At 37.2% G+C, this 15,724-nt stretch overlaps 1 protein-coding gene across 8 annotated transcripts in view; it reads left to right on the top strand.

Annotated features, from left to right (window-relative positions):
- Window positions 1-15,724, top strand: part of IQSEC1 (IQ motif and Sec7 domain ArfGEF 1) — a 378,402-nt gene that overhangs the window by 244,154 nt on the left and 118,524 nt on the right. The gene's annotated exons all lie outside the window — the stretch shown is intronic.

Here is a 15,724-nt window from a genome sequence, read left to right as displayed (position 1 = left end):
TATATATATATATATATATTATAATAATATATAAATATATATATATATATGTTATATAAATATATATTATTATATAATATATATAATTACTTTTTGTACATTTTTAAGGAATTAGTCTGCCAAAAAATTGCTCATTAAATTATGGTACTATCTTACTCCCTATAGTATTGCCCATACATTGAGGATAGATGTTGGTGTTGAGAATGGTAAATAGATGGTAAATTGAGTAATTGTGAAGGGCGACAAATCTGTACTTTATTAATGACAGGCAAACCAACTAGTTAGTTTGTATGATGCCCTTCTGAGCAGCACATGTCATATATGTTTAGTTGAAATGCTTCTGAAGGGAAAAAGTGCAAGGTGCTTACACAGGAACGTACACGGGACTGAAGACTATCTCCCTGTCCTTACGTGATACCATTGGGCCAGTCGTATGAGAGAAATCAAGTTCACAGTAAGAAAAAATGAAAGTGAGTCACATGGTCTTTCTAAGAAGTAAATGGAGGATGGTTGTTTATGGTTCTCATTCACAAACTTCTTAAAACAAGATTTTTAAATGAATTTATAATTGAACTTGTGTATGCTTGACTACTGTGCACAGTAGTCAAGGTTGCCAGTGTGCCAGCTTGGATAAGTGGGCACAGGTGGAAAAGCCACAAGTCTTATTTTATCTAACCACCTGTGCTGAAACAGCGGCAGGCTTGGACCTTGACCGTAGCTTTATGACCCTGAGCTATTTTGTATTGTTTTCAAACAGCTGTCCAATAAGTTTGACTTCTTAAGTGTCTCCAACAGTTTCTGCCTTGGAATAGTGCTCAGTGGTGTTTTTTTTTTAGTTTGCTTTCTACTGCAAGAACTATGTTGGCTATCTTCTTTTATAGTAAAAAGTAAAGAGCAGTACAGGTACTAAATCCAGCATTCTGAACAGAACCAAATTTATAACACATACTAGAATGGCTGATATTTTATGAACCACATTATGAATGTTCACAGCCTAAATTCAAATATATTGAACCCCTTTTTGATATACCTATTGTTGCGTTGAAGTGGGTCTACCTTTTGCCCAGATCACAATCCTCTAATTTATAGAATCATCTCAAGCATAGACATCCCAATATCATGGATTGTTTTTTTAGGTTTTAGGGTTGTAGGAGGCCAGTGTCTAGTAGTTATAATTACATTTTTAGCCAAAAAATTCATCCAAAATGAAAAAAAAATCATTCACAAATAAGCCGCTATCCCTTTGGCCTTTTTTTTACTTAGCTATATAGTTTCTGTATGATCTGACATTTCTCTCCCCAGGACCTGCTCCAGGAAAGATAGAGCAATGAAGAAAGTCTGAAACTTGTTAAGGGACTGAACTTGTACCAGTGGTACGTCAAAAAGTATACAGTGGTGCTGGCATATATTAGGTGCTGTACAGTGCCTGGTCACATTGGTTACAAAAAGGATAACTTATAAGAATACTCACCTATTGCAATGAAATTGCTTCCTCCCCGGCTAAAACACCATAACATTTTGCTACTTTCTGTGAAGAAGCAGTGATAGATCAACACCTCTCTGGTTTGGACAGTGAAGGAGTTGTAAACCAGATAGGTGTCTGTACTCCTATTTAGATATCCTGATGCTAGCCATCAACATGATCGCTATTGTAAGATAACCTTACATTTCAATTTAGGACATTGGAAGTCAGGTTTAAAAGTTCAGTTACAACCAGAAAAATGCAAATGAGCAAAATATACATCCAGCCGGATAATGTGCTATGTCACAAAGATCAAATCATCGTAATCTGGTTTATTGAACACGACAATGAGTTTACTGTACTCAAATGACCCGTACAGTCAGCAGGTCTCAATCCAATAGAGCACCTTTGACCTTTGGGATGTGGTTCAATGGATCATGCAGCAACTTTATGATGCTATCATGTGGACCAAAATCATTGACAAATAATCCCAGCACCTTGTTAAATCTATGCCACAAAAAAATATAACATTTCTAAAAGTAAAAGAGGATCCAAGCCAGTACTAACAAGGTGTACTTAATAAAGTGACTGTACAGCTAAGGAGTCTAACACGAATAAAATACTAGTATATTTTAGGTTAATGAGGGGAAAAAGAAAGACATGTATACAGACTATAAACAGCATGTCTGTGATTGTATAGGCCAATCCCACGGGGACAGATTGTGTCCCAGAACAGCTGTGACCAGTAATTACATGCTTTGTATTTGGGAAAATTCACTTGATTGCATGGGCAATATTTATAAGATTAGAAATCTGTGCTGTACAATCATATAGAATTATACAGAATACATGCAATAGGTATATATTGATATCATCAAGATAATTCACAACAAGATGAGACATTAGTTTTTATTTTAGTTTTAGTATCTTTTTCTCATATCAATTATGTAGCGATAATAATATTTTTTTTAACTGTTAGGCCCAGGAAGACCAAGATATAGATAGTCAGTCATTTTATTTAAAAATTATTGTGTATTTTGTTATTTACAGACCGTGAAAATTTAATTTTACTTCTTTGTCAATATTTGTAGACAATTGTGTCTTTTCTATGTGGGTAAATGCATGTGCTTGAAATATATGTGATCTGTGTGTGCCATTAGGCAACGTTCATACAACTTCAGTACCATGCATTGTAGTATTTCGAATCTCATCAGATTTTGCAGTTTCCTATGCAATATAAAGCATAACAAGATACCTAAAATGTATAAAAAGGCAGTTTTCCCTTTACACAGTTTGCATTACTTATTCTTTGTTTGGTTCACTTTCTGCCAAAAAAGCCATTCTGCGTCCAGTCTTTATCTGGGTTGAATGGGCCAGCATAATTCAACCCACTTTCAGTATGCGCATGATGTCATAAACATCTTCCCCGAGTAGAACATTGATGACATCAGAACGTCAGCCCTGCTTCTGAACTATTTCTGAACTATTTAATATCATCCAACCCCACAGTAGATGAAGGAGGAACAATAGGAGGCAACCAATTATCATTCTTCAAAGTTACAAAATGTAGGAAAGCCTGACTACGCTTGTGCTGTCTGATATCATTTTTATTCAGCTACCAATTCTACTTTTGATTAAAATTGTCTCCAAAAATCAGACAACGTTCACAACAATAATTATTACATTATTAACCAATTTATTTATTGGTTTCTTGCCAATTTGTAAAGTTAAGTTAATAAAAATACATTGAAAAGTTATATAATTTACACACACCGCTCAGTAGAATCCTGGCCACTAAACAATTCATTTGTCAGAAAAACAGGCCGCTTGTCATCCCATAGTAAGAGCTCTAATTGAAGCAGCTGTTCAAGCCTTGCATGGTAGACAGACTGTAAAATAGGTTACAAATCTCCTAAACAATGACTAGAGAGTATCCTGTGAAGTACTGGTAAGGGTATTGTTATCTTGCTTAGCCTTCAAAATCACCTGTCACCAGCTGTTAAAAAAGAAAGAAAACACAGATTGGCCATCACAGATTTAGGACAGAATTTTAAACTAATGTATTGATATTACTTTTTGTTTTATTATAATTATTTTATTATTGTCCATATCAATTCTGTTTCAAAGATCAATTTGCCATTGTAGACATTGGAGCTGATTTATTAAAGCTCTACAAAGCTGAAGAGGATATACTTTCATCAATGAAGCTGGGTGATCCAGCAAACCTGGAATAGATTTCCTAAAAGTATTTGCTATTTACTAGCAAATGTTTTGAATCATTGACCAGATATACTTTCATCAGTGAACCTGGAATAGATCTGGTCCAGGATTTAAAACTTTTGCTAGTAAATAGCAAATACTTTTAGGAAATCAATTCCAGGTTGCACTGTGCAGGGGTGAGATCCGGTGACATGGCCACTGTGAAGGAGGAAAAAAAGAGAACCTCTTATTTTTTGTAACTGGAAAAGTGTTTTTTTTTTATACTAACTCCAAACACCTGTGCTGAATTTATTAGTATCTACCCCCTCCTTCCTCATACCTCCTTTCTGATAAGCATTCTCTGCTTTGTAGTTCTGTATAAGAGAAAGGTGAGTGATGTGGGAAATACACCAGGTTATGTACACACTTATGTACATATTTCACAGTGAGCAGCTGCAGTGTAACTCTCCTTACTGGAAACACTGGAGTCCCCAGGGTCTTTGATTTCAAACCCAGCAGGAGAAACATTTTAACATTAAAACACAATAAATAAAGACAAGCCACTGGCATCAGTATTTATTTATTCAGTTTTAACATTTTTTTCTTGCAGGATAGACATTTTGGGCAATTTAGCTTACACTAGATTAAAGTGGGATGCCTATCTTAGCTGGGTTATAAACAATGGAGGTTTTCCTGCGGGACCTGCAATTTACCCCAGGCTCTGAGCACAGATAGAAGATCCTCATTTTTTACACAGCTGGGAGTGTCTGTCCCACCTCATACAGATGGTGCAGTCTCCAGATATTAATTAGAATGGGTTGTCTCACACATGCTGTCATACCCCAATGCACATATTAATCTGAAAGAGCACCTGAGACCCAATATACTAGCTTGGGGTCTTTTTGTCCCTGTAATATGGATATTTATTCTGATGCGACACTGATGGAGCGTTGAATTAAAAACCTGAACCACATAAAGAATTCAGTCTAAATGTGCGAGTCTAAAGTGAAACTGTAGTCTTTTTTATTGGTTTTTTTTTTGGGCAAAGTGAAGAAGGGTTAGAACCACAGTTCTTACTACTGATTGAAACACTGTTAAAGGATTACCTCTTACTTCCTATGACAAGTGAGGAGGAACTCTTCCCAAAGGAGACACAGTGCCTAACATTTCTCACAAAAGTAGTGCTGCTGCAGCTTTTATACAGTTAGAGAGATTTTCACCCCCTGCTATGGTGAATGGGATAGGAGGTAAGACAAACTCTGCACAACAGGGTCAAATGCGGCACTAAACCTCCCCATTATCCAAATGTAAATAAATAAAAAAACATAGGTATAAGTAGAATAATTTAATAAATCCCACCAGTACCTGTGTAATTGTATGAACACTGTTTTAAATACATACTCAATGATATATCTGTAAACCTATTCAGCATTCTGTTGACGTTTGTGCCCCCATTATAGGTGGGGTAATAACCTGACAAGGGTTCTAGACCTTCATTCTGTTCATAACTTGAACAAAGTTTTACTTGGAGTTACAGTTTAAATGATAATATAAATCCCAACATTTCCTGAACTAGTCTTCTGAATCCCTTTATTTCTTGTGTGTTATAGTTTATTGATTTATATTTAAACATGTATTTATAGTTAGACATGCTCAGGATTTAGGTGTTATAAGAAGAAAGGCTTGATGTTTAGACCCTGTCCCTGAGAAAAGAGCCATGTGCTAACAGAACTCTAGTCTTAACACAGTTCTTGGGTTAAGCAGTTATGAATAGAACACTTAACTGTCATCAGGCGACATTTATGCAGCCAGTTTGTAAATTAAATAGTTTGTATATCAGGTTATGTTGCCCACAGGGTATTTTTAAACCGTCTTCCCCGAGACAAGTAGCAGGGCGTTCCATCACTACAGAGAGCTACATATCAGGGGAATGGAACTACTTCATTCGTTTTCATAGGAGAACTCAGACCAAGGGCCTATTTATAAAGCAGAAAAAATACCTTCTCTTTATTTTGCTTTACTGTTTATCTGATTCTGCCAATAAAGCATAACGATCAGGTTTAATATTTACATTTTATTATTTTAGGAGCATATTTGCTAACAGCAACACAATGATCAAGGCAGATAAATCAGTCATTGTTTTAAAAAAACAGTGTCTGGAATGACCCCTGGATTTGAGATTGAGTTAACAGTCCCTTTTTCTTGTGTCAGTTGCTGTCCATTCAACTGCTTGAACTATATCCTATTAATATATTTAATTATTATTATTATTATTAAACCATATTTATAAAGCACCAACATATTACGCAGCGCTGTACAATAAATAGGGTCTGTAAATGACAGACAGGGACAGACCGTGACACAGGAGGAGAGAACCCTGTCCTGAAGAGCTTACAATCTAAGAGGTGGGGGAAGAATCACACACTAGGAGGGGAGGATACAGAATGGTGGATAAGTAGTGAGGGTTTTAGGAGATAGAAGAAAACGGGTAGGTTGAACCATTGGGTTTTTGAGGTCTCCTTTAAATGAGCAGAAAGTATTAGCAAGCTGAATAGGATGAGGAAGACCATTCCAGAGAGTTGGAGCAGCTCTAGAAAAGTCTTGGAGCTGTGCGTGTGATGAGGTTATGAGTGAGGAAGTCATTAGTATGTCATTGGAGGAGCAGAGAGAGCGACTAGGGGAGTATTTTTCTATCAGGTAAGAAAGGTAAGTGAGGCAAGAACTGTGGAGGGATTTGAAGGCAAAGCACAGGAGATGAATTTGATGCTAAGGTAAAATGGAAGCCAATGAAAAGAACTATAGAGAGAGGCAGCAGAAGAGCTGTGGTGGGATGGATAAACATAACCTGCGAATCTAATATAGTTATTTTAGGTAATGTTTCTACAAAGCCCCAAATTTTAGCAGTAAAACACAAAATGTTGTTGTAAATGCACAAAGTCATTCTGTACTCTGTACTATTATTTTCTGAATGCAGTATTTAGAAGAAAGAATTATTTATTATGTCAGGCCATCAAAACAATGTCATGATGTCTTGCCTCTAAAGGCTCCAGACAACATCTCAGTTGTAAAACACAATGTACTTTCTTCTTTTTTAGGTAAATGGGCTTGTAATATTTAGTTGAAGTACTACTGCATAATGTTCTTGAAATTTAGCATACATTTAAACCTTTTACAAACAACGAAACAATGTTCCTTTCTCTCTTCTCCACACACTCTTGATAGTTATGACTTCTATATTTGACCTTCTCTTAGAATATATAGATATAAGTGGGTGCTGTGCTGTGCTGTAGAAAGCAGTCACAAGACAATAGCTAAGGCATTTTTCCTCTTTGTTGGTCTATAAAGTTTGACTGTAGCTTTGCTAATGAAGCAAATAACTTCCAGCATCAGCATTGGGCTTTAGTATGTGCAAGAATGTCTAGGGGGGAGAGATATCTAAATATTGTCATTGGACTCTAGAGCATCAATCCTCAAGCTTTGTCCTAGAGGAACCTTAAAAAAACATTTTCCGGGTCTTAGGAAACCTTCACAAAAACTAATACATTGGGTGTCAATAGGAAAAGTGTCCCCTACATTGGTGTTCAGATGGAATACCACTCTTACAGAAAGCCCAAAAAGAGGTGTCATGTCACTGGCTCTGCCAAGTGGCATTGGCCCTAAAATTATTCATACACCATCAAATTGAAGATTTGAAATCACTGCTTGTAAATAGATGCCCTAGGGTTTTATTTAAAAAGCTTATGTGCCATAGCAGAATTTGAACTACTACCATTCATTGCATAGGTTTTCACCACATTTACTAAGTTAAGTGAAAATTCACTTGCAGAATGGCAAAGCAGTTTGCAAGGTTAATGCCCAAACTCTTAGTAAATCCAACCAATTGTCCCAGTCCACACATTGGCACATCTGTCTGGTGCACATTACTAATGTATCTAACTGGTATATTGCTTTTTATTGTCTTGGTAAAATGTGTTCACTTTTACAATTCATATATTTGATTTTCTAATTCTGTACTACTCCCTGCATACAATTTCCAATGCATTTCCAAACGAATCATTTTTATGTAATTAATGGCATCTAGGTTAATAAACAAATAGCCAGAATAATAGTCGGAATGTAATAAATGGTTGGCTGTACAGATGGTGCCTCGTGTTTTTGCACTTGGCACACAGTGGTTGTGCGCTCAGGCATCACGAAAGTGTTTGATAGCATCAGGCTGAATGGGCAGCTGGTAAACCAATGTCCTCTCCCCAGTCATTGATCCCGTGTAATATGTCCCTAAGGAGTCCATTTACTAGAGGATCTACGGCAGCTAAATAATTGCTAATAAACTTTACAAAACATGGTGTTATCAAGAGTATTGTTTCAAAAGCAGTAAGCATTGAAACCAACATTTGCACAATTTTTTTTTGTGTGGAATTGTACTTCTGAGAAAAAGCTGTTTAAAAACATGAAGTTGTATGTGACTGTTATAGCCACAGCTCCAGCCATCATTATTGAATAGGGTGACTTTTAAAATGAATGTTACACTGAAACACAGCACCGCTGTGCATTGACACACATTGTGGTAACCTTCAAGTGGAACTAAACCCGCACTACTTTCCTACCCTGTTTCCCCTATGATAAGGCACTGTCTTATATTTTTTGAAATGCCAAAATATGCCCTAGGTCTTATTTTCAGAGGGATGTCTTATTTTTCAATGAAGAAGACTACAGTACACATTTATTGTTGAAAATTACTCATGATCACTTATGTGCCATTCATTGTCCCCTTCTGATCACTCATGTGCCATTCATTGTCCCCTTCTGATCACTCATGTGCCATTCATTGTCCATTGTCCCCTTCTGATCACTCATGTGCCATTCATTGTCCCCTTCTGTTCACTGACTCACTTTTTTTTGGCTTCTACGGCTGGGTAACAGACTCTGTTAGGGCAGGGATCAGCAGCTCGCTTGTCCTTCCTGGCGTGGAGTCGCGGGCACGTGTGCGGGCCTTTGAAGTCACTTTCAGTTTCGATCTGCACTGCAGCCAGCACCAAGGAGTCACACAGAGGCACACAGTGGCAGGTATCGGTGGGTGTCTTATTTGCGGGGGGTGCTTTATTTTAATGTTTAGAGCAAAAATCGGCGGGGTGGCTTATTTGATGGGGATGCCTTATCATCAGGGAAACACGGTACCCGTGTTCCATCACGGGGCGCTGCCATCTTTCTTCTCTTCTTAGCCATGCAGGAATAATGTAACTTGTCCCCAGCACGCACAAGCGAATTTGGGTTTGCTGACTTTCCCTGACAACCAAAGCGGATGCTGCACAAGCACAGTTCAGCTTTGGTGACAGATTGCCCAGGCAGGTAAGACACATTATTGCACAATATTGGACATCACCTGTCCCTTCTTGCAATAATTTCCATGGAAATCTAAAATTAGAACTTTAGTTCCACTTTAACTTGACTATCTTAGCTCTAAGTGTCCATTTTTGCATCATTCATAAAACAGTGGTGGGAGGTTGTTCTTTTTACCAGTTCTAGTAGCTGAGAGACTGAACTCTAATGGAAATTCAAGACTAGTAGCTCAGAACCCCATTTTCGGCTGCTATTTTATCCCAAAACTAATCTTTTACCTTTCTACGGCAAACAGAAAATCCCTCAAGGAATGCATTCAGCCATCATAGTTACATATTCATCTTTTACAAGAAATGAAACATCTAACCAAGCTCATTTTAGTTTTTTTCTAATCAGTTTTACATTAATTAATCATTTTCAAGAGAATATATCCGAAAAGTTGTCAGGCTTGTAAAATAACATCCACATTTTATGAGCTACACTTGCCTCAGGAATGCCTTTAAGAAAGAGAATATCAAAGAAATGCTAGGCACAAGATGTGAACAGGATGTGTCTATTTCTGTTGAGTGCTTGTATTCAGGGTTTTATGGAATCGCTCAGGTAATGTTTCTCTTGAAATGCGATATGTTGTAAGTGACACCGGAGACCTCTATGGCACTTGTTTCTTGACAGTTTTATGTTTATTTATAATACCATGTGCAAAAACATTCTGCTTTGAAGACTTGACAAGCCGCGTATTACTACAAAATGCATTGAGCATCTTGAATAAAAACTTCAGAAATTATATGTGCATTTAACAAATGTTTTAATTGTGGGATCATTGTAGGTATGTCAGATAATAGAACATAATTTGTTTGACACAGTTTAATGTTCTGTCAGCCTCTCCTGAAGCAAATCTCTGTGTGAATGAGATCAGCTTCATGCAAATATTCTTATCAGTGTGTGTTAATATTTTAAAAACTATGTTTACTGGGATTTTCTGATTGTGCCTCACTAAGCTTTTTCTGCATTTCTAGCATACGGGAGCAGTTTTCAGCTGAATACAAATTTCAATAATGGCCCCTGGAATCTTTTTTAGAGATTATTACCAACATAGTAGGAATAAATGAGATATATAGATGTTGTATAGATGACAAGGATGAGTGGTCCATTCTCCTTTTAGTAAATATTAATGATCGTTGGTAGTCTGTAGAATTTCAGCCATGTGGATCACTAAACAATGTTATTGGACTGCTGTACTGACAAATAATCTTTATCTATGACTTAGGCTGGGTACACACATCAGATGATTATCACTAAGATAAACAGTCATCCACAGGGCAGGCCCTGTGTGTACAGTGGTTGCCCGACATCATTCCTTATTTAATGTACAACGCTGCGTAATATGTTGGTGCTATAAAAATCCTGTTTATTAATAATAATAATTCATGGATCCTTGAGGATGAATCCATGAATGACCAATTGGAAACAACCGCAAAGCAAGTCAAGGTAAGGAAGCACACCAGGGTGCAATTACTCGTCCTTCCCCATAGAACAGAAACGTTGTGTACAGTGCTCTTTTATTCATCCGTCACTGGAAACAATCATGAAAGATCCTTTCCAGTGACAAAAAAAAGATGTGTATTTGCAACCTTACACAAATGACGGTCCCAGGCATTACAAATTTATTGTGTGTACAAAGTTTTACAGATACCTTTACTGTGTGATTTTGAGAATGAGTACAGTCTTCCGGCATGGAAAATGTTAGTATCACAAACATAAGATTGTAGCTGCAGTTTTCTGGGATTGGTATATGTTGGCACAGAAAGAGTTGTTATTTGTTGCAGAGAATCCTGGCTGTGGGCAGATAAGTGTGAGAACAAGTGGTTATGTTTACATAATGGGGGGTTAGTGGTAGGGTTACAGTGTTAATTCAAGGTATGATTCATTATAGTGTTATAAGGATTATAAATAAAAGAATTTTTGTGTTAGGGTTATAGAGGAGATGGAAGGTTACATGTAGAGTTTGTATGAGAGAGTTTAAAAAAATACTAACCCAAACTTTCAACAATGGCGACTAACATATTTATTATACACATTCTGTTGCAAATACTAGCTTGTGTATCAATGGAATATACAATGTGGAAAGGAGTAGAATATGTGTTAATCATACTGAGCTTCAATTTGCAGCCTTTTTCAATAAAACATTACAGAAATTCTAAAAAGTCATGTAGGCTTTAAAATGTGTACACTAATCCTGTTTTACTGTTAGCAGGTGGGAAAGGAGAATATGTGATTTCCAAACCACATTGCATAGATTTTGTACAATGCTTACGTGGGTATTCTTTTGTCATATTACTACAGCAAAACCAAAATCTGCTTGTTAATATGGATTGTTTTTGATCATTAATTGCTACAGTTTCTGTGTGTGCCATGTAGATTAATATGGTGAGGTATCACCTAATACTTCCTAACACTGATACTTCCTAACATTTTATTTCATGCCAGCAGTTTTGCTTTTTATTTTGAGTTTGTCCTTATTGTATGTTTTATTGTCCTATTTTATTCTGTTGCTCCCCCTACTGGCACTGCTAAAAATGCATTTTCTTTTTTTTTTTTTTATTAACAATTATAACAGATTTAGTTCAAGATGAATTATAGCATACAAAACAATTTTGCATTTTTTTTAAGTCCTTTATTTTGCATTTTTTACAAACATGGAATGTTGTGTTAGTTCATATCACTTTAATTCTTATGAGGATCTTAAAACACTTGTGGCATTTTACAGGTTTGAGAAAGTTTTTATGAAAGTTAAATGTTGTATTTAAATATATACCCAGTGCTCAACCCAGAACTTTTTTTAAGCCGGGTGGGAAGAAATTGTAGGTGGGTGGCAGCTCCTGTATTGAGACCAAACTCTATAGTAACCACCCAAAAACAGCCAGGTGGGTACTGAAAAGTGCCGGGTGGTGCGCCCAGCTAAAAGGGCCTGGGGAAAACCCTGATATACCTATATCTAATGACATGTATGGCTTTCTCTGTGCAGTAGGATTGGTATTTTGGAAAACACAGTGTGTGAAAATTGCTGTATTTTGAACAAAATATTATAGGAGCTTGATGTCCAAGATACTCTAATGACAATGATTGTTTTGCATAGAATCTGTAAATGGAACTTGAATAGACTGTCAATGAAAAAAGATGATATATGATCTTTAGAGGCCTGAAGACAAACCAAAGATATAGACAATTTGTTTGTAGCAATGCAGCCAATGATTATAATAAATTTTAGCTACCTGTGTTACACAGGTGACTAATAGAGCTACAACAATTTCTTCCGAGTGTCGTTTCCAGGGCTTCAGGTATTCTGGTTACTGAAAATACCTGAAGAAATGAGGAGTAATGTCACAAATGTAGAATACAGTGAGTACACGGACTATGTATTCCCAGAAAGAGCTCATTCTTGCCTATTCACAGTTGTATTTTCAGTATGTTAAAATACCCATACCTTTTTATAGACATAAGAAAGCAACAGCATTTTCCCTGTAGCTTTCATGTTATAACTTGTAGCATTCTGCATTTAGTTTAATTTATAAATTAACCTATTAGGAAGGAAGAAATAGAAAACTGTTTGATAATGTTGGCATCCCTCTGGCAGAGACAAATGATGTGACCCCAGTCACTGTATTAATATTCTGATTCTGCAGGCTTGGGGCAGGTCATGGTGCCATCACATAAGCAGTAACCAGCTAAATGGGTTTACTATGCCAATGTCTATATTGCCTGTGGGCCTATAACGCTCAGGATGGCAGTTCCCTGAGGGCATTCATCTGGGTTCCTGCACAAGCCAGAAATGACAGAATTATATTTCTCTAAAAGGCCATCGGCCGCCCAGGAGGTTCAATTAGGAGATTGGGCTGTTACTTGTCAGGAGAAGTATTGTAGAATGATTATAAACTTAGCTTAGTATGAACACCACAAAAAAATGTTTGTAATGCTGTGGAATCAAACATAGGACTGTAACAGCTCTTAGTTTATGTATAAATCAGTACTATTTTTATGATAATAATGATGCTATATTTGGCTTTGAATGTTTAGGTGTAGGTTTGGCTTTTACTTATAGTAATAAGGTAAGGATATGCACACAATGCCTGCAGGACCATTGGAAGAATGCCCCTGAGCATATTTGGGTGTTAAAGTGGAAGTAAACTAAACTTACCTTTAATCCAGTAGATCCCTCGATGGCGCTGGACCATCTTGTGATCTGGTCCCGGGTCGTCCTGGGATTCCTCTTCGCCCCGGCAGCGGGCGCTGCCATGTTTTTCCTTCTCTTTCAGTCTTCTTGCTCGTCACCCGATCTCGCACCTGCACAGCGACATAGCCACATCAGCCATATCAGCCATGGCTGATGGCTATCAGCCATAGCCATATCACTGCGCATGTGTGAGATCGGCATCTCTTTCCCCTTGAAGGAAAAAATGCCCCTTCAGTAAGATCAGCCAGAGCTCGGGATGAGTGAGATAGGTATCCCAGAAGTCTCTGCGCTCCCATTCAGGCGGTGATCAAGACTTAAAGGGGCAGTGCTGCACACTTTTTTTTTACAAGGGTGTTGCAAAAAAAAAAAAAAAACACCAACAATTTTACTTTATATAGAAGTGTTGTCTACCCTTCTATGTAAAGTAAAATGTTGAGTTTAGGTACACTTTAATGAGTTTGAAAATTAAGCAGTCAGAAAGCAAACAGGTTATTGCTTATTTCCATTTATTCTTGCTGAAGAAACTGCGGCATACCTAAAGAAATATTCCAGGGTATAGTTCCGGTGGTGGTCAGTGCTGCAAAGTTTGTGGTAGGCTTATTTCACAGACTGGAGTTTGGGAAATATCATCAACTGCATCTCTGGAAGGAGCCATGAAAAGAACTCTGACCCTATGCTGCCCCCTGCTGACCTCAGCCAGACAAGATAATTTGCCTTCCCCATCTGGGCCTTGTATGTACTGCAATTAGTGTTGGAATTTGCTGCCCAAATATTGTAGTATTAGGGATTCATATATGCAGACTACATTATACAGTATGTAAATTAATAACACATTTTGTGACTGGCACATTTAATTTCCAAAATGCTATTATTAGCCTTCAATTATTTTCACATACAGAGAACAGATTTGACCCCCGTCATAACAATATAGAGCTATTGGTGATATTATGGTATTTGTGACACTTGTAATGAATGAAAATCATTTTGCTGTTTAATAAAAGGCTTGTGGTTTAACAGCATGATGCATTTCTTGCCCATTAGGATGTAATGGAACAGTTAAACATATTTAATTACAGTGTTATACAAACTCACATGAGACCACATTGCCTTTATTTAAATGGCATTTTAGCTGCCGTCAATCTGAGAAAATGAAATTGCATGTTTCCATGGATGTGTGTTATGAATGAGTCATGAGATGATTCGGCTTGATGATCTAATTTAGATAATCGATACACAGCACCCAAGATTATTAGACTGGAGTCCAAGGCTCAGCACGGGCTCAACATCAAAGTGTTATTGTACAAGTCAGTCACGTGAGCTCCAGATTTCCATATCAGTCAGAAAATATGACGAAGCACTGTTTATGAGACTAAGGCAGCAAGGAATGAGCTAAGATGAGACAGCTGGAGAATGCAAGGTACAAAAATAGTTTCCTTAGTAATGCTTAAAATAGGTGCCATGCAACGTTATGTTTTTAGGGTGGTGCATTGTATAGGTGTTTTAAAAAACATTTACGAACATGTAATATCAATTCCCAAATAACGATGATCTGGTATCCAGTTAGTCTCCCCAATTAAGGAGAAAGGGTAACTGAGTGTCCGCCAGGAAGCCCTCATTGAGGTGACATTGTCAAAGGTGAGCAGTGTTATGAACCTGAATATCCACTCATACATAACTGTACGACCTTATTCTCCAGGCATCAGTGTGTTCTCGTATATAGTTAGTCTACCAATTCGAGAAGAAATGTTATTTGAGTGTCAGACCACAAGGCCCCCATTGAGGCAAACCTGTTTCCTGGCAAAGCTCAATGGCACACTCCCCGGATTGTTGGTGGAAGATGTCAGTTAACATAGACTTTGTTCTTTCATGTATTTATGGATTTTTTTGAACCTGGGTTATATTTCTTTTGCAGTGTCTGTACTAAACTTCATCAGTATCTGGAACAGCCCTGCAGCCAAGCTGATAAGGAGAGAATACAAGTAAAAAGTAATAAATAAAGTAATGCTCAAGAGGTAGTGCTGCATTATTAGGACGGTTATTAGGAGATTATCACAGGCACTCTTTCATTAAGGATTCTAAAAAATTTAAATGTTTTTTTTCCATGTGTAACAGATCAAATAGGCTCATGCTCATATGCAAAAGGATCAGCTCTGTAATACCAGTAAAGTGAAGTGAGGGTATTGGGTGAATGTAGTGTGTAAATGTGTTTTTCATCTGGTAAGTTTAATAAATTGTGGAATTTACACATTGCTCTACGATGCTATATGAAAGCCATGGTCTAAAATACTTGAAAATCCAAATATCCCAAGATTTGCTTAGGTCTCCACAATGTCTAAAGAGATGCTGATGGCTCCCAAAAGTGTTTTAGGCATTGGCTGTAAACAGCCAGGTTGGAACATCTGATATCTGTAGACATCTTTACAATGTAATTACCGTCTATAAACTGTAGCAAAGTATGTAGGATATTCCTTCAAATGGAAGAAACTGCTCAT

Source organism: Pyxicephalus adspersus, chromosome 8 (assembly GCF_032062135.1).
Source record: "Pyxicephalus adspersus chromosome 8, UCB_Pads_2.0, whole genome shotgun sequence".
Classification (NCBI taxonomy): domain Eukaryota; kingdom Metazoa; phylum Chordata; class Amphibia; order Anura; family Pyxicephalidae; genus Pyxicephalus; species Pyxicephalus adspersus.
The sequence above is the reverse complement of the archived record's forward strand: the minus strand, read 5'-3'. Positions and strand labels throughout refer to the sequence as shown.